The sequence below is a fragment of the Mustela nivalis genome, assembly GCF_964662115.1.
Source record: "Mustela nivalis genome assembly, chromosome: 8".
Taxonomy (NCBI): domain Eukaryota; kingdom Metazoa; phylum Chordata; class Mammalia; order Carnivora; family Mustelidae; genus Mustela; species Mustela nivalis.
Window position 1 is genome coordinate 42,648,871 of NC_139027.1, and position 22,809 is coordinate 42,671,679.

Sequence of the window (22,809 nt, forward strand, 5' to 3'; positions counted from 1 at the left end):
GTCTCTCTCTTTCACACACACACACACACACACACACACACACACACACACACACAGTCAAGATGCTGCATTGCATTAGAAAAGACTGAGGAAAAGGGAAGCTGAGTCAAGCTTGGATGTGACAGCAGAGCAGGGCACAGAAAGCTATCATTTGCCTCTGTGAGGTTTAAGGGACTTTAATACCTGGGCATCAGACCCAGGCCAGATAAAAAACTGACCTGCACTTCTGTTTTCCTTTAACCCCCATGTGAATGATCTCAAGGCACTGCAGAAGGTGATTACTAATTACTAATCCTACATGTGTTTGTAAATGGAGAATGATAAATTTGCAGGTTAGCATGGCTATGACCACTCCTAACATATTGGCAATGCTCTATTCGCTTACATTTTATAACTAGGTCCTTTATAATTAGGGTAATGGATTAAAAACAAATATCTTTTGGCCCTGGAACCTCATATGATATTAGGAAAGATTGGTATCTTGTCATTAGAAAGCATTTTTGTGAGGAAGAGATTCTCTTGGTGACCACAGTTAACATTACTGTGAATATCAGTTATGTAGGAATGAGTTTAAGGGGACTCACACACTAATATATATTAATGCAGATCTGTATATTTCTACCAATCAGAATACTGAGAAAAAAAATTTGGAAAAAAATAAGAGTATAGGAAGGTAAAGAAAGGAAGAATATTAATGTTCAGAGACTGAGTGTGGTAATAATTTGGGGTGTAAATATAGAGGGGTAGCACGACTCTATTTTTTTTCTAAAAATTTTTTAGAAATTTTTTTTTCCTCTAGAAATTATTTCTTAAACCAACTGTTTAAACAAAGATATCACTTGGCAGATTAATTCTGTGGAGGGGATCTATCAAGTGGATTTTTTCCAAAGTGTTAAAAATCAGAATTTAAAGGCAGTGCCTCAGCCAATGATTATAAACACTGTGTTGTGGATTGGTAGTGCCAGAATCACTGTAGAGCTCTATAGAAAACCTCATTTTTTAAAAAACCACTGACTTTCTTCAAGAGGTTCAGTAATTTGGAGTAGGGCCCAGCAATCAATGAAATGCAATAATTCCCAAGTTGATGACTATGTGGTTTCAGAGACACTGTCCCTAGCCTTTTGATAATAGAGGAATAGTCCTGTATGAAGAGGGAGAAGAACAAAGATAGCAGGATGTTCAGAGATAGCCTAAGAGATGTCACTTCCAGTATTTGGAAAAACAAAAGGTACCTTGAACTACGATTTTTGTAGCTTTGAAATCTAGACCTGCAAAAGACAATGATCAATGGATCAGCATCACTCCATTTGTTTGAATCATCAAGCTGCATGTGACTTCTCCCAAACTTCTTATGTCACTGATAATCCGTTACATTGTTAGACTGTACATATTTTGTTTTTTTAATATGCTTTCTTGTGATAAGACTGTAATATATATTCTTCCTTGGAGTGAAGATGAAATGGTTTTGGGTATGGTGGGCAATAGGATTTAGGTTTAAATTTTTAAATATTTAAGTGTTGTATTTACTTAAATAAAAATTACTGAGGTTGTGAGACAGTCTGAATCAAGCTGATGAGTACAGAACTATTACAGCAAATTGGATCAGTAAAGAATGGAGTCAAAATCTTAGACTCAAAATAATAGTTCATGTTATTTAACACATCCTGGGCCTGATCACCAAGACCATTATCTCAAATCCTTCATTCATGTAGATATGCTACATTTTTTTTAACATACAGGTGTACAACATTCAACAATTCAAAAATTCTATACATTACTCAGTGCTCATCAAGATAAGTGTACTTCCTTTCATCTATTTCACCCATCCCCCACCCACCTGCCCACTGGTGATCATCAGTTTATTCTCTGTAATTTAGAGTCTGGTTTTTGGGTTGTCTCTTTCTTTCTTTCTTTTTGGTTCCTTTGTTTTATTTCTTAAATTCCACATATAAGGGAAATCATGTGGTATTTTTCTTTCTCTGACTGATTTATTTTGTTTAGCATTATACCCTCTAGATCCATACATGTGGTTGCAGTTGACAAGATTTCCTTTTATTTTATGGCTGAGTAATATTTCATTGTATATGTATATATACCTCTTATTTATCCTTTCATCTATCAATGGATACTTAAGTTGCTTCCACAATTTGGCAATTGTAAATAATGCTGCCATAAACATGGGGGTGAATATATCTTTTTTTTTATACATTTGAAAGATTTAAAGGAAAAACAAAGGTCTATCAATATGTGAAGTTTAGCATTTCAAAACCCTAATAAAATTTCTTGAAAACTAATTACAAATAGATGTAGAAATTCTGTGAAATGCCATTATTGCACTATCTATAATTAATAAAATGTTTTCACAAATAAATTTTGTGAAAAAAATTTTTACACATTGTTCATCTTAAAACACCCTCACATATCCAAAATATCAAATAAGACTTTTAGATTCTTACTGAAACAACACAGACTTTTGCAGAGTCTTCCAGGTTACACTATAAAAATTCAAGACAGCTTGCTTAGGAAGGAAGAGAAAAGAGCTGCTATGAATCTTGAAAGGAAAAACAAATACTTAACCTAGGGTAAAGCAATTGTCTTAGGATCCTGAAAAAGTTAAGCAGAAGCAGAAGCAGAAGATGCTATATGAAATGATCACTACCTGAAATCTTAAGATTTAGGTTTGAGTACAATTTCTTTGCAACTGCTTAAGGCCCACGTTTCTCATTTGAGAAAAAGAAAATTGATTTGTTGTCTTACCTATTATACAGAGTCCTCAGATAACATAGGTTGAAAACATCTCATTGATGTTATATATAATTGTGGGGGGCAGCTTGGAGTTCTGAAGTCCAGGTGGTGGCTAAAGGGAGAAATTAAGTACAGAACGTATCAAGTAAGAGAGGATATACTTGTGCGCAATAAAACACAACCCCATTGCACTTGTGATGAGCACTGTTTGTTACATGTAAGTGATGAATCAGTAAATTCTATTCCTGAAACCAACATTGCACTAGATGGTTAACTAAATAAAATTTAAGTAAAAATTTTAAAATAAAATAAAATAAAATCCTGTTGAAATATAAAAAAATATTATCTCAATGGCTTGAAACAAACAAAAATAGATTTATTCCTCACTTACATCATACACTTACTGTAGGTTAACAGGTATGCCCTGCTCAGTATTATCAAACAGAAATTCAGGCTAATACAGGAGACATCATAGCAAACATGGACAGTCACTGTGCCAGAGATGGGGGGAAAGAGAATTTTGAAGGGTTTTACCCTAGAAATAGCATTTACATTAGCCCAGAAGTATCACATGTCACATCTGTTCACAGCTCACTGCCAAAATGAGTTATGTGGGCCACACCTGACTACAAAAAAAAAAACAGAGAAGACAATACCATTATATCTGGGAAGTGGAGTGGGAGTACTATTTGGCAATTAGTAGTAACTGTTGACCTAACCAGATATTCAGGTATTTGAGGACTCAAGGCAAGACTCAGTTTGAAAAAAAAAAAAAAAAAGTTTAGATTAATTGAGAGACTAGCTCATAGTGAAAAGATAAAAATCATAAAAACTACATAAAATTATTACAAAAATATGGCCACTGAACTCACAAGAGCTTGCTGTATTCTATCCATTCTATCCTAGGGTAGGTAGCCTTTTTGATATGGACAAACAAAATCTGGAAGGTGGGGCTCCTCTCTGTGAAGCCAATGTGTCTTTATGAATCATTTTTTGTATGAGGAATCTGAAGGACCTTGGAGAGCCTCACAGTTCTGATAGGATCCCTTTCTCCCCAACTCCCCCCCACCCAGGATTCTTTCAAGTATTTCTGTTTATTTTCTAGTTACTTTTTAAAATACTCCAAAAATATTTTAGAAGAGTCCCACATGTATAACCAGGCTTCTCGGCATCACTCCTTTTAAAAAAAAGTATTGTACCTTTCCTATTATAATGGGAATGAGACTACTAACCTAGGATCAGAAAAATAATGAATGTGGGAGGTTCCATCAGGCAATGACAAGGGAATACTGTTGTGACAATGGGAAGCATGTATGTTAGTGTAGAACAGTGAAGCACTTGAATAAATAATGCTTTCATGATGCTGGGAACACAGTGGAAAGAAAGTAGAACTAATAAATACAGAAGCTGTGGAAGGCACTCTTTGATTTCCCCCAATTAATAATAATAATCCTTAATATTTATTAAGTGCTTACTAAGAGGTAGGACCTGTAGAAAGTGATTTACATTTATTTTCTAATGCAACATCTCCAATATCCTATGAAGTCAGTAATTTTACATATAGGAGGAGAAAAGGGCAAGAAAATGTTAAACAACTTGCCACAGAACACATAGCTAGTGTCAGACCCAGAGTATTAATCCCAGGAGGTGAGCCCAGAGTCATAAGTGTATGCCTTACCTGGCGAGGGAGATAAAAATAAATGTCATCAATTAAGCTTATGATCTAATGAGGAGAACCATGTGAAGAGAGACACCTGGATCATATAAAAGACAGGGGAAAGAACTTAACTTCAGCAGCCTGAGAGGAGTAAGGACAAACACTAAATGAATGAAAAATAATTTTGGAATAGTAGTTCTCTATTCCCCTCTCATCTTCAGAAGAGGTACAATATCTCAGGATAAGCGACCAGGCAGATGTCTATCTGATTAAATTTTGTGAACTACATAGTCACCAACAATCCAAAAACATCTGCCAGACTTAATCTGGTACATGAAATTGCAAAATGTAGTTATATTTTATAGGTATAGGTAGCTTGATATCACTTATTTCAGACTGGGTTATTTATCATGGCCAACATTCTTATGTAAAAGGTATTTCCAAATATGTGGGCATGTCAAAATGTCTAACTTAGTCTGTTGAAGAAAACTTCTATTTACATATTTTAGAAAGTTCTTCACTTAATAAAATGGAATATATGTATCCCTATCAAGACAATACAAGGATAATGCTAATAGGATTTCAGTATCCCCAGGGTCTTGTCCCAACGAACATTCTCCATCTTCCTCTTCCATTGTACTGTAATAATACAGTTGTGAATCCAACAATATGTCCCTTGGAGGGGGGTGTTGAGAGAATTGACTGGAAATGGACATTAGGGAAATGCCTAAAGTGATGGAAATATTATATATTCATAGAGTTATGAGTTGCCTGAGTATATTTATATGTTAAAATTCATCAAAATGTAAACTTGAAATCTGTATTTTTTGCATATAAATTATGCATACTATCATATGTGTAGTTCAATATAATAAAACAAAATGAAGGAAAGGGAAATGGGAGGAAAGGAAGTGAAGAAAGTGCATATAGATAACTATTTTAAATTGATTAGCTGCAGAAGCAAGCAATAAAAGAGGTCACTAACTATTGGAAGAGTAAGTGCTATCAGAGAACATTCTTCCTGAAATTTTATAAGATGGAATATACATAAACAGACATATTTATATATATTCCAACATTTCTTCATTCTATCCTCTAGAGAAGGAATAATAATGATCCTCTAGTGATGTTCTTAAGTAGCAAAGAAAAGCTACTAGAACACCCTTGGTGGGGTTGGCTTTAAATAAGAGATGTAAATCCACTTAATTAACTGAAATGTAGAGCACGTGAGTTCAGAATGTTGCAGGTGTGTATATCTGCTGGATGGAGTCCATGGAATTCATCATCTGATTACTTCAAATTTTTCATAAAATCAGAACAAGTGACATTTATCTGGAGTGAAGAAGTAGAAGGAATTGCTTTGTATCTGAGAGAAGAGAGAAAAGAAGGAAGCAGTCAGATAGGAGAGTAGGAAAATACAGTCAATACCTGGCAATGTCAAGGCTCCAATTGAGGATTGTAATAATGGATAGAAATTTGAGTCTGTTAAAGCAGGGAAACTGTACTTTCTAGGAAATGTATTGTAAATTCAAGCAAGTGGCCACTGCATGGTTTTGTTTTGTCAATAACTTGAATGACAAAACAATGAACTGTGGCTCCAACTTGGAATTTAGGATTGATGTACTGATATGTTGCAAATAGTTTACAAATTTGCAAAATGTTTGCTCCACCACCCACAGAGCAGCTAAGTGATGTCTGGAATGAATTAGAGACCCTAGTTATCCTGTAATTATTACTAGTTACTTCTAGCTGTGAGCACACTCACCCATGTATTCCAGCATTTTCCCCAAATAGTAATTTCTATTTGTACCATGATAAGAAAATATTGGGAAGTACTTTACAAGACGGTTATTTCACATGTTCTTCCTTCTTCTTAAAAGTTAAAAGCTCCTCTCCCTTCCGTACTCTACAGTGATTGCATCCCCTCTAATCAGACTGGAAAATAAACACTAAAGCAGAATATATCCACCATTATCCCCGCCAGATCGCCAAACCTGAAATCTTACCCCTGTACTCTCTTTTCATTTTCTATGGGTGAAGCTTGCTTCCAATCTAACCACATCATTTTTCACTAGATTCCAACATCACTCCCATACATTCCTGTGATTCTATTTCTGTGATTTCTTCCCTTTTCCCTACAACTTCAATAGTTTTCTCTGTAACGGTGTTTTTTTCCCTCCCAGTTTACATCTTATTAGTTTACTTCCCTTACAAACTCATCCTTTGTTCTACTTTAGAAAACTATTTAAAAGAGCTGTCTTTAAAAAATAAAAATAATAAAAATAAGTAAAAGAGCTGCATTTAGCTATTTTTATCCAAATCTCTTTCCACCATTGCCCTTTATTTAACATTAAATAATATGGTTCAAATAGCACAAAGGACCATAGGGGAAGGGAAGGAAAACAGAATGGGAAGAAATCAGAGAGAGACAAACCATGAGAGACTCTGGACTCCAGGAAACATACTGAGGGTTACAGAAGAAAGGGGTTGCAGGGATGGGGTAACTGAGTGATGGGTATTAAGGAGGGCATGTGATGTGATGAGTGATGGGTGTTATATGCAACTAATAAATCATTGAGCGCTACATCAAAAACAAATCGTGTACTGTATGTTGGCTAATTGAAGACAGTAAATAAACAAATAAGTAAAAAATATGGTTTGAGGGGCGCCTGGGTGGCTCAATGGAGTAAGCCTCTGCCTTCGGCTCAGGTTATGATCTCAGGGTCCTGGGATCGAGCCCCACATCGGGCTCTCTGCTCAGCGGGGAGCCTGCTTCCCCCTCTCTCTGCTACTTGTGATCTCTGTCTGTCAAATAAATAAATAAAATTTTAAAAAATGGGTTGATTTGGTTTGGGTAATGTTCTATTTCCACTATCTTGTATTTCTCAACAATATCAGTCTCTTATTCTAAGAGAAATTCTGCATTTTCAATTACATCAGTAGCAAATGACTAGTGAAACTGAGGAGGCAGTAAAAGATACTATTCATATTTGTGTTTTTCTGCCTATACATACTTTATTACCTCATGGAGAGTATCAGAAATGTTTTCTAATTTTTTGAAGTGAATAGGAATTATCAGGTTTAGATATCATGCAAGGGACAAATTGGAAGAGAGAACACATGGAAATAATTTTATTTATTATATGATATGATATGTATGATAGCTATCATCTATTCAGAAACTAACTTTCTAGTTTTGAACTATGAACTTTCCATCATCATTAGCTCTCCTTTCCCAGCATCTCCTTTCAAGCCTTCTAGCAATGGCTCAGAAGAAGCATTTCCCCTTCAACACACACACACACACACACACAGTCCTATAATCATAACCTGTTAACATTCAGAGGGATGAAGATGGGACATGAGTGAGAGAACAAAAACTGTGTCATAATTGTGTGTGTGACAAGTTCTGTGTGCTTTTGAAGTTTTTAAAATCATTTTTAATAGCATCCCTAACAGCTGAATTTGTTTGCACTTTAAAACGCAGACATTCCAACTATAGTTCGTAGCAGCAGCTGTTACTAAGCAAATAATTTATTTAACTGTTTTGCTGTGGGATCTTTCACTTAATTTTTCATAACACTGACATTATACACAATCCTGTTTCTGGACAAAAGATGGTGAAGACAGTTGTTAATATCTCTCTACTTCCCAGTTTTTCATATTTACATCAACTCATTCGTTACACTTATGAAACATTTATTCTCCTAATCAACTTCATGTGAATCAGGTTGTAATGTATGTCACCTAATAATACTGCTCCTAAGAAAATACTTCCCATTTCTTAATTATAAAGTATAAAAGACAGACTATCTAAACATGTTACCTTTCTTAAGATTAATTATATTTTAACAGGAATCAGAGTTTTAAATATAAAAAGGTATGGTGACTCTAGGGGCACTCAAAGATTAGGGAATATATGGTATTACTATAAGAATGCAATACTGTCAATTGTTAAGTTTTTGCTAATGTTAACTTATTTATATGCTTTCTATATGTCTTATCCTCATTCTTAATTTAGCCATAGGCAGTTTCACCTTCAATTTAATATACCTAGAAGTTCTTTAAAATTTTACATTAAGAAGTAAAAATTAGCATATCAAAAGATATAAAATGACTAAAAATGTTCACATACTTCCCCCCAACCCTTGGAAGCATGTAACACAAATCAGAGTCTAATGACAAAATAACCTGAGAACTAAAGCACAAAAATTCACCCTCTCTGAGAAGTATAGTTAAATAGTATGGACTTGAAAGACAGGATAACTACCCATAATCCTGGTTTTTCCATGTACTGCATTATAGTTAATTAATGCATACTGTTCATGTTTTTATTTAATGTGGTGTGAAACAAAACATAAATTATGAGAAACATGTTTTTAATGTATAGTTTAGCTTTGGAACGATTAAGGGAAATCCCTAAGAGGAGAAAACAAAGACAGAATGGAAAAATAAGAGGATAGAAGTTAATCTGAAACCATAGATATGCAAACTTGTTGGTATCAAAAGCTTCCATCTTCCAATACCCATTCATGATAAAAATTCTCAGTAAATTTAGAATACAGGGAAACTTTATAAAGAATATCTATAAACTCAACTTTATCAAGAATATCTACATAAAAATCTATAGATATCATACTTAATAGTGAAAAATTCAGAGATTTTTCACAGAAAAGAACAAGGCACAAATATTCTCTCACCACTTGTTTTTAATGTCATACTGGAAGTCTTTGTTAATGCAAAAAGGCAAGGGTTAAAAAGAAAAAGAGATGGGAATGGGGAAATACACTCTGTTCCTGGATGACATGATCATCTATGCAGAAAACTGGAAAGAACTGACAAAGTCTCCTGCAATATCAAGTTTACAGTATATAAGGTTAATATAAAAAAGTTAATCTATTTCCTATATATCTGCAGTTAACAAGTGGAATTTGAAATTAAAAACAAAAATTTGGGGGCACCTGGGTGGCTCAGTGGGTTAAGCCTCTGCCTTCGGGTCAGGTCACGATCTCAGGGTCCTGGGATTGAGCCCCACATCAGGCTCTCTGTTCAGCAGAGAGCCTGCTTCCCTTCTCTCTCTCTGCCTGTCTCTCTGCCTACTTGTGATCTCTCTCTCTGTCAAATAATTAATAGAATCCTTTAAAAAATTTGCAATAATACCCTCAAAAATGAAATACTTGGGCATTACTCTAACAAAATACACACAAGATCTATATGAGGAAGTTATAAAACTTTGAGGAAAAATCAAGAGGAACTAAATAAATGGAGAACCATCCTATGTTCAATAGGAAAACTCAGTATTTTCAAGTTGTCAGTTATTCTCAACTTAATCTATACATTTAATACAATCCCAATAAAAATCCCAGCAAGTTATTTTGTAGGTATCACAAAACTGATTCTTAAGTTTATATGGCAAGGCAAAAGACACAGAACAGCCATCACAATACTGAAGAATGAAGTTGTAGAACTGACACTACCCTATCAAGACTTACTGGAAAGCTATAAAAATCTGGACAATGTGATATTAGCAAAATAATAGATCAACGGAATAGAATAAAGATCCCATGAACAGTCCCACATAAATATAGTCAACTGATCTTTGACAAAGGAGAAAGGGAATTTTTTTCAACGAAGAGTCCTATAGCAATGGAACACACACACACACAGAGAAAATGAATCCAAGCACAGACCTAAACCCTTTGCAAAAATTAACTCAGAGTGGATCAACAGACCAAAACATACAATGCAAAACTATGAAACTCCTAGAAAACAACATGGGAGAAAATCTAGGTAACATTGCATTTGGCAGTAACTTTATAGTTACAATACTAAAGACATAACCCGTGAAAGGAATAACAGATAAACAGGACTTCATTAAAATAAAAAACTGCTCTGTGAAAGACAATCAAGAAAACAAGAAGAAAAGCCACAATCTAAGAGAGAATATTTTCAGAGGACATATTTAATAAAGGACTATTATCCAAACATACAAAGAACCCTTAAAACACAATTATAAGAAAACAAACAACATGATTAAAAATTGGCCAAATGTATTATAGATATCCCACCATAGAAGATATACAGGACAAATAAGCATGTGAGAAGATGCTACACACCAAATGACATCAAAGAAATAAAAATTAAAACAATGAGATACTTCTACATACTTATTACAATGGTCAAAATCCAGAACACTTGACAACAGTAAATTCTGGCAATGCTGTGGAGCAACTGGAACCTCCAGTTATACCTGGTGGGAATATAAAATGGTACATAATTTTATTTTATTTTTTAAAAGATTTTATTCATTTATTTGATGGACAGAGATCACAAGTAAGCAGAGAGGCAGGCAGAGAGAGAAGAGGAAGCAGGCGCCCTGCTTAGCGGAGAGCCCGATGTGGGCTTGATCTCTGAATCCTGGGATCATGACCTGAGCCAAAGGCAGAGGCTTTAACCCACTGAGCCACCCAGGTGTCCCTAAAATGGTACATAATTTTAATAGAAATTTTGGTGGTTTCTTAACAAAAATTAAAGGTTTTTGCCATATGACCCAGTTTTCACTCTCTTTGGTATTCACCCGAAGGAGCTAAAAACTTGCATTCATACAAAAGCCTGTACACAAATGTTTATAGCAGCTTTGTTCATAATTGCCAAATATTAGAAGCAATCAAGATGTTCTTCAGTAGGTGACTGGTTATACACAATGTAGTATATCCAGATAATGGGAAATTAGTCAGCACTAAAAAGAAATGAGCTATCAAGCCATAAAAGGACATGGAAAAAACTTATATCTTAGCACTGAGTGAAAGAAGTCAATCTGAAAATGCCACACTGTTTGCTTTCAACTGTTCATCTTCTAGAAAAGGCAAAGAGGAAAAGCGTTTCTCTCCTTTTTTTTTTTTATCTATATCTCTACTTTTTATTGCTGCATGTAAATATATGCAAAGAAGTATACATTAGTGTAAGACAATAAAACTTTACAAATTGAATACACATGTTAAAATTCTTTAATTTTCTACTTTTTAAACATTTTATTGATCTATGACTACTGAAAAAATAGCAATTTTGGTGATTACCAGAATAAAGAAATGGAATTTAGCAGTGCTCCAAAACTCACCTTCATTACCTTCCCTGAATTTTAGTTACCTCTTACTTAACCCTAAACATGCCCTCAGTTCTTACAGCAAGACAAGTTTTTGCCTAATGATTATTGAGGTTGGGAACCATTCCTATTTATTTATTTACTTGTTTCTCTATTTGTATAGCTTCTTTTATGGAGTATCTGGTCAAGATTTTCATGGTTTTTCTGTGGCTCATCAGGATTTTATCCCTTGGATGAATCCTCTGTTAGATATAAATGACAAATATTTTCTCTCATTGTGTACTTGCCTTTTCATATTCTGAATAATGTTTTCTTTTGGTGAAGAGATGATACTAATTACAAGATGGCACAATTTATCTTTTTCCTTTATTGTTAATTTTTGCCCTTTTTAAGAAATCCTCATTAGACCAAGTTTATAAAGACACTCTTCCATATTTTCTTCTAGAATTTTGTTGGAATTAAGTTCTATTGAAAGAGGTGGGAGCGGGGCGCCTGGGTGGCTCAGTGGGTTAAGCCACTGCCTTCGGCTCAGGTCATGATCTCAGGGTCCTGGGATCAAGTCCCGCATCGGGCTCTCTGCTTGGCAGGGAGCCTGCTTCCCTCTCTCTCTCTCTCTGTCTGCCTCTCCATCTACTTGTGATTTCTCTCTGTCAAATAAATAAATAAAATCTTTAAAAATAAAAAAATAAATAAAAAAAAAAAAAGAAAGAGGTGGGAGCAATAATTAATTTTTTTCCCTAACATATATCCAAGTGACCTAGGACAATGTGTTGAAAAGTTCATTGCTTTATAGTGTTAAATCTCTCATAAATTACTTCATAATATACATGACCTAATTGGTGATTTTATCACTCAATTCATTAAAGCTTTCTTTAATTTTCTTTAATACACTTTTTAAACATTTTATTGATCAATGACTATTGAAAAATAGCAATTTAATTGTAATTTATATCGATAATTTTTAAATTGCACATAAAAATATCACCAACATTTAATAAATAATTAGAAGATAACTAGCCTTCAGAATATACTTTTGTGATGATAGTGAATTAGGGCTAGTAGATGTTTTTAGAGAGTTACGTATTTTGGCACTCTTCCCACTGAGAAGTGAGGTCTGTGTCCACTCTTGAATAAGTATGCTCTGTGGTCTTTTTAAATAAAAAGACATAAGTAACACTGTGCTATTTTGTAGTCCATGACTCTAAAGGACTGGCAAACTTTACGTTTTTTTGAACCATTATCTAGTGAACCCACAGACGTTTCAGAATTCTATCTTGCTGGAGAAAATACATGGAGAGTCCTGAGGATTCATAGAGAAGAAAAACTGAGATGTATTCAATCTTCCATACCTTCCAGTCAAGGCAAAATTCATGGGAGTGAAATCATCTTGGACTCTTCAGATCACTACAGCTTGTTGGACACTACTGACGGATCAATCAACAATCATCAGGTTGAGCAGAAAAGTATGCCAGAGAAGCACTACCCAAATTTCTGACACACAACATCATGGAACATTATAAAACCGTTGTTGCATTAATTGGCTAGTTTTGTGGCCAGTTAATTATGCAGCAAAAGAGTAGTTTTCTAACCGATTCATCTCTACCAACTTATTATATATTTTTAATTTGTTCTACCCATTCCATAATCCATTTTGTGTTCTTTCATTAACTTCTTTGATTAATTTATTAAAAATTTTTATGATATAAATTAGAACTTTTATCACATTTGGTATGTTTTGGGGTTTCACATATATTTTAATCTTGACAATACGTTATCATTGTGAAGACAGATACATTAGATTAACCCATATATTTACTTTTTATGTTACTCTTTTTTTTTCCCTTTATGTTTCTTTGAGCTTCCACTTGGGATTACATTTTTTCCTCTCTCTGTAAAACTACTTTTCTGTTTTTGATATGACTCTGCTAGTATTTTTTTTCAATTTACATGTCTATAACATCATTTTTGTTGTAGAATATATTTGTGAGTTTATAGTTCCATGTTGATAGTTATACTCTGTCAGCTCATTGAAATTTAATTTCATTGTTTTCCAGCATCTATAATACCATTGAAAATTTAACTGTCATATTCAGCCCCTTTTAATATAATGTATTTTATTTATCTCAATATTTTTCTTCTTTTCCTCATTTTCTTTCATTTATAAAATTTTATTTTTGTGCCTTTTATTTTCAATTTATCCTTTTTGATTTTGCTATGCTTCTTTTGGCTTGATAGTTTTGCTAGTTTCAAAAAACATTGCAATACTTATTTTTCAAATATTTCCTGTATTCAATTCTGTCTGTTATCTTCTTCTGGGAATTGAGTCATGTGTATATTAGAATATTTCCTATATTCTCTTCTTCGTAACATTTTGGATAGTTTCTGTATTTTTCTCTTATTTATTTATTTTTTCCTGAACAAACCTCTATACATATACTATCTTTTGTTGTGTCTAATCTGTTCTTAGGTTATTGTTTTTTTGTTTTATTTTGTTTTTGTTTTTTTAAAGTAGCCTCCATGCTGAGCTTGAGCTCACAGCCCTGAGATGGAGATCTGAGCTGAGATCAAGAGTTGGATACTTAAACAATTAAGCCACCCAGGTGCCCCAAAATTATTGTATAGTTTTTTAGTTCTTAAATTTTCTTTGTTTTTCTTCCTGTTTTTTTTTTTTTTCACATGAACAAAATTACCAATCTTGCTTTCTAATTTCCTGAACATAACAACGCTATCTTAAAATCTTTGATTAAAACCTCCATTATCTGGATCTACCTTGGATCTGTTTTTATTATCTTTCAGTTATCGTCACTTTCATACACATCTTTTTACCTTCTACACCTGGTAATTTTCGGTAGAATATCACACAATGAATATGAAAATTTATAGATATAATTTGAAAGTCTGGCAGCTAAGTAGGCAACTAGGCAGGCAACACTAGTAATTCCAATTTACCTAACTCAATTGGGGGTTTAAATAAAGCTGGGATTCAATATCTGCGAATGGTCTGTTCAACTTGATTCCCTTGAGTGCTGATTTATTTTCAGTTCATCATTACTCCTAAGATGTAGATCTAACCTCACATAATGAGTTGTTCACCAAGCATACTGACTTGTGGCAAACCCTAAACTCCAAATCTATCCCTTCAGCTCTGTATGTCATAAATTCTGCCTAGATTCTCAGATTTACCCATCCACTTTTCTTGCTTAGGAGATCACAGGGTTTTCTAAAGAAAAAGCATCACCAGATGCTGAGCTCAAACCTCTGGGCTTCTAGTATCATTAGGTCTTGCCCCTGTAATTCTCCATTGCATCTCATATATTTTAAAATAGATTTGGTCATGCTTTTTCCACATTTTCTATTTATTTTCAATGGAAGAATAAGTTTGAAGATCTTATTCTGTCATTATTGAAATTTGTATTCCCTTAGAAAGACTTTGTATATAATTTGATTAAACAATGATAACAAATTCTTAGGTCTTAGAGACAAAGAAAAGCTCCCATCCTACCAATTTTCAGAGGAGCACAAGACTATAATTGGATGATCATATAATTTTTAAATGTAATGTGTGCTATTGATAATTACACGAGACAATAAGCCTAGAGTGTACTGTTCCGGTCAATTCACTGTTGGGATTTTTTTACACAAGGACTAAGTTTGAAGTGGCATGAGGATATATATGAACAACTGTCTTTTTTCTTTTGTGAACTGTATACTTTAATGGGTGAGTAAAGGTGACTAATTGATGAACCAGGCCTTCAAGGATATAACTTTACCAAGACTATAAAGTATTCAAAGACTTTCCACACTGAAAAAATGGCAAAATTATGGAGGTATCAATATCCTCTGTATATTTAAGAAGATAAAGTTGTACTAGATAAAATTAGCATTGTTCAGTTGCTTTACACAACATGTTAATGCACTTTAACTGATTATTACAAAGTATCTGAAAGGTGACAGACATATAACACAAAGAAGGTGACTACCTAAAATAAGTAATTTTAAGGGCACAATGAAATATTTTAAAATTAAGCAATATCATCTCTGTATCAACTTACAAATGTTTGTCATTGAATGCTTTATTTTTTCTGATTTAATCTCCTCAATGACTCAGGCAATAAAACATTACAGAAGTTCAATAAATATTATTTGAATTAATTATTAGCCTCAGCAATACCTTATTGCTATATTTTTGCCACAAATCTGTCTTTTCCATATACTCTAAAAATCTTTCAAGAATGAAACCTTAACACAGACAAAATTAATAAATGCATGAATAAATAAAACAAAAAATTATGTAATTTATAAACTATATTTTATAGTATAGAAATGTTTTGATTAATTTTATTTTTTAAAAATTAATATATAATAAATGCACAGTGTTATATTGGTTTTAGGTGTACAGTACAGTGATCAAATAATTCTACACATTACTCAGCACTCATGACAATAAGGATATGCATCACCTCACCTGTTTCACCTGAGTCATCACCTGTCGCCCCTCTGGTAACCATCAGTTTGTTTTCTATATTTAAGAGTCTTTTTGTTTGTTTGTTTACTTTTCTTTTTTTTCCTTCGATTGTTTGTTTTGTTTCTTAAATTAGACATATGAGTAAAATCATATGGAGTTTGTCTTTCTCTGACTTATCACTTAGTACTATAAACTCTAGATCCATCCATGTTGTTACAAGTGGCAATATTGCATTCTTTTTTATGACTAACATTCATTGTGTGTGTGTGTACGTGTGTATGTATCTGTATATATACATACATGCCACTTCTTCATTCATTCATTCATTGATGGATACTTGGGTTTCTTCCATATCTTGGCGATTGTAAATAATTCTGCAAAAAACATAGGGGTGCATATATCTTTTCAAATTAGTGTGTTTTTGTATTCTTTGGGTAAATATTCAGTAGTGGAAAAACTGGATCATATGGTATTTCTATTTTGAGTTTCTTGAGGAACCTCCATACTGTCTTCCAGTGGCTGCACCAGTTTGCATTCCTACCAACAGTGCACGAGGGTTCCTTTTTTTCTACATTCTTGACATTTGGTATTTCTTGTATATTTTACTTAGGCCATTCTGACAGGTATGAGATGATTCTCATTATGGTTTCGATTTGCATTTCTCTGATGATTAGTGATGCTGAATATCTTTCCATGTGTCTGTTGGCCATCTGTATATTTTTGGAAAAATGTCTGTTCATGTCTTCTGCCCATTTTTAATTGGAGAGTGTGTGTGTGTGCGTGTGTGTGTGTTGAGTTGTATAAGTTACTTCTATATTTTGGATTCTAACCCTTCATCAGATATGCTATTTACAATTATCTTCTTCCATTCAGTAGGTTTTTTGTTGTCGTTGTTGTTGTTGTTTTGTTTTATTGATTGCTTCCTTTGCTGTGCAAAAACTTTTTTATTTTGATATAGTCCCAACAGTTTATTTCTGCTTTTGTTTCTCATACCTCAGAAGACATATCTAAAAAAATGTTGCTACAGTCAAGTCAAAGAAATTACTGTTTGTGCTCTCTTCAAGAATTTTATGGTTTCAGGCTTCACATTTAGGACCTGAATCTTTTTTGAGTTTATTTTTGTTTATAGTATAAGAAAGGGGTCTAATTTCATTCTTTTGCATGTAGTTATCCAGGCTTTCCAATAACATTTGTTGAAGAAATGGTCTTTCTCCCCTTGCATATTCTTGCATCCTTTCTCAAAGACTAATTGACTACATAACTCTGGGTTTATTTCCAGGGTATCTATTCTGTTCTTTTGATCCATATATCTGTTTCTGTGCCAGCACCATATTCTTTTGATTACTACAGCTTTGTAGTCTATCTTGAAATCTGGGATTGTGCTACTTCTAGTTTTGTTCTTTTTCAAGATTGCTTTGGCTATTTGAGTCTTTTGTAGTTCCCTACAAATTTTAGAATTACTCCTTCTAGTTCTATGAAAAACACAATTGGTATTTTGATAGGGACTGCATTCAATCTGTAGATTTCTTTGGGTAATATGGACATTTTCACAGTATTTGCTCTCCCAATCCATGTGCATGGAATATCTTTCCATTTGTTTGTGTCATTTTCAATTTTTTCATGAATTTTATAGTTTTCAGAGTACAAGTCTTTTACCTCTGTAGTTAAGTTTATTTCTAGTTATTATTTTTGGTGCACTTATAAACAGGATTATTTTCTTAATTTCTATTTCTCCTGCTTCATTATTAGCAAAAGTTTTCTGTATATTGATTTTCTAACTTGTCACTTTCCTAAATTCATTTTTCAGTTTTAGTAGTGTTTTGGTGGAATCTTTAAAAAAATAATAGAACAGATCAATGAAATCAGAAGCTGGTTCTTTGAAAAGATCAACAAAATTGATAAACCTCTAGCCAGGTTCATCATAAATTTAAAAATAAATAAATAAATAAGTAAATAGGACTCAGGTAAAATCCAAAAAAGGGGAGAAATAAAAACCAACACCACAGAAATACACACACTTATACAAAAATATTATGAAAAATTATGTATTAACAAAGGACAACCTAGAAGAAGCAGATAAATTCCTAGAAACATATCACTTACAAAAACTGAAGCAGAAAGAAATAGATAATTTGAACAGACCAATACCAGCAATGAAATTGAATCAGTAATCAATACAACCCAGCCAGACAAAAATCTAGGACCTAATGGCTTCACAGGAAAATTCTACCAAACATTAAAAAAGAGCTAATACATACTCTTCTTAAACTATTCCAAAAAATAAAAGAGGAAGGAAAGTTTCCAAATTCATCCTATGAGGTTAAAATTACCCAGATACCTAATCCAGAGGACACTACAAAAAAAGAGAATTACAGGCCAATATCTCTGATGAACATAGATGCAAAAATCCTCAACAAAATATTAGCAAACTGAATCCAGCCATACATTAGAAAAATCATTCAACATGATCAAATGTGACTTATTTCTGGGATGCAAGTGTGGCTCAATATTCACAAATGAATCAACATGACACATCACATTAACAAGAGAAAGGATAAAAACCATGTACTCATTTCAATAGATTAGTAAAAAATATTTTATTTTCTTTTAAAATGGGGGATGGCCTGGACTTGATTTCAAAATATGAGATTAATCCAAAACACAATGTGGCTCTGTCAAGGAGATAGTTAATGTCAAATCCTCTTCTAAGAACTGATTCTTTTTTTTTTTTTTTTAAGATTTTATTTATTTATTTGACAAAGAGAGATCACAAGTAGGCAGAGAGGCAGGCAGAGAGAGAGGGGGAAGTAGGCTCCCTGTGGAGCAGAGAGGCTCGATCCCAAGATCCTGGGAATCATGACTTGAGCCAAAGGCAGAGGCCTCAAGCCACTGAGCCACTCAGGCACCCCCTAAGAACTGATCCTGACAAGTGATGTGGCTGAAACACAGTACAGGTTAATTGTCCAATGGAATGGAAAGGGCACAGCACAATGTAACATACAGTGCATGATATAAAAAAGTTTATGTTATGAAAGGAGTACCTAATGACTTTATCTAAATTCTATTTAATATAAGCAAATTCTGCACAACCCCACTATTTTGTACATAAAAGGATTCTCGTTATCTGGAGTGCCCGGTATGATTCACAAATACCTACTAGCCTCTCAGCATGAAACACACAAGTATCCACCTATCCGGATTTGCCAAATGTCCAATATGTCTTCCCCAGAGATACTCCAGCCTCTAAGAATATTCTGCATAGACACATACTCATGTGAAAAGACGGAGGTATGTTTGCTTCTTGCTAATCACACACAAAAACTCAAGTACTGTTATTCTACATCAAAATATGCTAGGAATCCATTATTACAGCACTGTCAATTTCTATTGTATCTGCTTATCTGGCATTTTTCAAGAAATGATTTGTCTGGGTCAGATTCTGTTATATTTTATCTGAGAAACCACAAACCAACATTTCTATTTTTTTTTTTTTCAGTAAAGGAGTCAGTTTACTGATTCATGTTCTTTACTTAAGGATATCTCTTATAACATATCCTTGTTCAGAGGCCTCTTATTCTTCCTGAGGGATATCAATATACATTTAAATATTGAGCAGTACTGTTCAAGGTCTCAAGGCTTTTTCTCCAATAAGTGCTCAGTTTTCAAACATACTTTTACTGTGTCTCCTGCCTACCTATCTTTTCATTCTGTGCATCAATTGTTTCTCCTATGGGAATAAACAAACAAACAAACTAGGAAAACACATTTAGTTGCAAAAAGACTAGCCATTCTTCTTAAAATTTCCATGAGCATTATTACATTATCTCTGTACCATGGTCTAGTTAAAAATTCTTATCTTATGAAAAAACAAATCTGCCTCTAGTATAAAGTCTTCTTGAACGAGCACTCAAATTCTCAAGGAACTATATGGAAAGCTGAAATCAAAATTGTATATTACCTAAAGGCCTGAGAACTTTACATAGAATCAAGAAGTAAGAAAAAACATCCATTCCAAAAAGGACAATTCTAACTATAGAAAATCATTGATATAAATGTTTATTAGGCTAGTGAGTATGTGTGAGTGTGTGTGTATGTGTGTAGGGGTGTTTATATGTAAAGGAATATTTATTCTCAATGTGGTTAAATGATAAAGATTTTTCTTTCTTTTTATTTATTTATTTATTTATTTATTTCTTACTTGTCTATTTTTCTCAAAGTACTACATCACCAAAAAACATGCTCATATAGATCAGCATAGGCTATAAGAGTTCTAAATCTGGATCTGGATTACGAAATTACTAATTTGGTTATTTTGAAATATGTATTCTTTAAATCTCTATCTGTAATTTATGGGTATTACAATGTGTGTATATGCAGGTAATAATCATTGAATCTGACACCTTGTCAATTCTACTGGAAAATATTAAATTAAAAACTCTTCCTTTCCACAAGAGTAAGGAAAACATCTTATTTACTTTTGGTTTCTAAATGTCTAGTACAATCTTTGATATTATATACAACCAATATTCATTGAACAACAACCAAAAAAGATATAGTATTAAAAAAAAAAACTAACAATCATCGGCAAAATAAAATATTTTACATCTAGCGAAAAAGTAATCTAGATGATGGGGAAAAGGTCAATTAGGTAAAGAAAAATCATACGAAATATTTTACAGATTTAGCCCCATTCCTGTTGTGTATGTTATTAAATGAAATATTAGAAGACTTTCCAACTTATATATTGCAGTGAACTATCAGATTTATTTTGGTTCCTTGAAAACACTAGATGGTAGGGGAAAAAAAGAAACATTCTACAGCTTATAGCAAAGCAAGAAACAATTAACAGACTGTGAGACCCCCCTCCCAAAAATTCTAGCACAGTGAAAAGAAGAAATTTTTAAATTGTCATAATTACTATAATATTTAGCTATAAAATGGTTGTGTCAATTAAGCAAAAGGACAATAGGAGAAAGGTAATTCAACTGGAGAAAATATTTGGAACAAGCTCATAAAAATCTTTGCCTAAAACTTTTAGTATGAATCATACTCCTTAAGTATAGACCAAAGTAAGAAAACAAAAGCTTTTGCTTATTACTATATGGGATTTCGGCAACTGTATTAGATTTTTTTTAATGATTTCCTGTGGATGAAAGGCAATCATGAAGCCAAATACTGCCTTTGTGCCCCCTCTTTCTGCCTCCTCTCTCTTTCACACATGTACACAGAGACACACACATACCAAGATGTCACATAATAAGCCTTATTGATGTATTGAAGAAAATGGGTGAAAATAACCTTTACTCCTTTCTCCAAAGGACACAAATTCTAAATCACAAAATCTGATTTTGAAAGTTTTGTTCAAAGTGTTACTATATTGAATATTCAATCAACTAATGTTAATGCACACTAGGAGAGAAACAGAAAACATGGGGCTTACATCCAAACTGAGAGAAAAATATTATTTTGCTAGAGACTTATCTTTTTTTTTTCATCTCCTCTTGGATTTTGGAAAGGAGTAACTACATTAAAACTGCTTTTTCTTATTCTGGTCTGAAAATAGACTGAGGAACAGGTTGGATTATGGAAATGTTTACTCAATTTAGCTTTGAAAATTTTTAAACTGGCATGTCTACATTTTAACAACTCTTTTATTAAGCCTATTAGAAAATAATTATGCCTGAAAAGTCCAGTGTGGTGCATCTATGCATTTAAAAATAAATGACATTTTTTCTTCCATGTTTCTTTATATTATATATTTTTAAAATTTTCTCATTGAAGTCACTCTGTTTCCAAGTGTAGCTATTCCTGTGACATGAGAAATTAGAATAGGTTTTGTGTTAAATAAGATAGTAACAACACATATTTCCAAAAGAAAAGTATTTATTTTGTAAATCCTTTTGAAAATATGGAATCGTCATTTACGCTCATGTTTTATACAAAGACTGCATTTATTTCCTGTGTAAATATCTCTCAGAGATGTTTTAACTGTTTCTATTTTTTTAAAATTTGGCACTAAGATAATGAGATGGCCATAAAGTAGACCAAATTTTAAATGATGAGTGTTAATTATTAAATAGTTTTTATACCAAATGTTGAAAATGCTCTGTTAAAAATTAAGGGATGTAATAACCACAATCCCATAATTTTCCTATGCAATTCCTCTCACTATGCCAGTTTACATTACCGCCAACAGTATTTAAGGGTTTCATTTCTTCCACATCATCGCCAGTGCTTACTTATTGATTTTTAATAATAGTCATTCTAATAGCTCTAAGGTTGTATTAGGTGTGAGTCTGCATCTCACTGCAGATCTGTATTTCCCTGATAATTAGCGATGTTGAGCACATGTTCATAAATCTGGTGGCCTTTCTTTCTTTCTTTCTTTGAGAAAAGTCTATTCTTTTGTCCATTAAAAAAAACAGATTTATTATCATGGTTATTGATATCTTTTTAGTGAATTGTAGGAGTTCCTTATAGATTGTGGATATAAACCCTTATTAGACAATTTGCAAATATTTTGTACTATTCCATAGGTTGCATTTTTCACTCTCTTCATTTTTTCTTTTCTTGTGCATAAGATTTTATATTCAATGTAGTACCACTTGTCTATTTTAGGTTTTGTTGCCTATGCTTTTGGTATCATATCTAAAAAGTCATTTCCAGGGCACCTGAGTGGCTCAGTAAGTTAAACTTCTGCCTTCAGTTCAGGTCATGATCCCAGCATCCTGGGATCAAGCCCCGAATCTGGCTCTCTGCTCAGCAGGGAGCCAGCTCCCCCCCCACCCCCACTCTGCCTGCCTCTCTGCTTACTTGTGAATTTACTTGTGATCTGCTTCT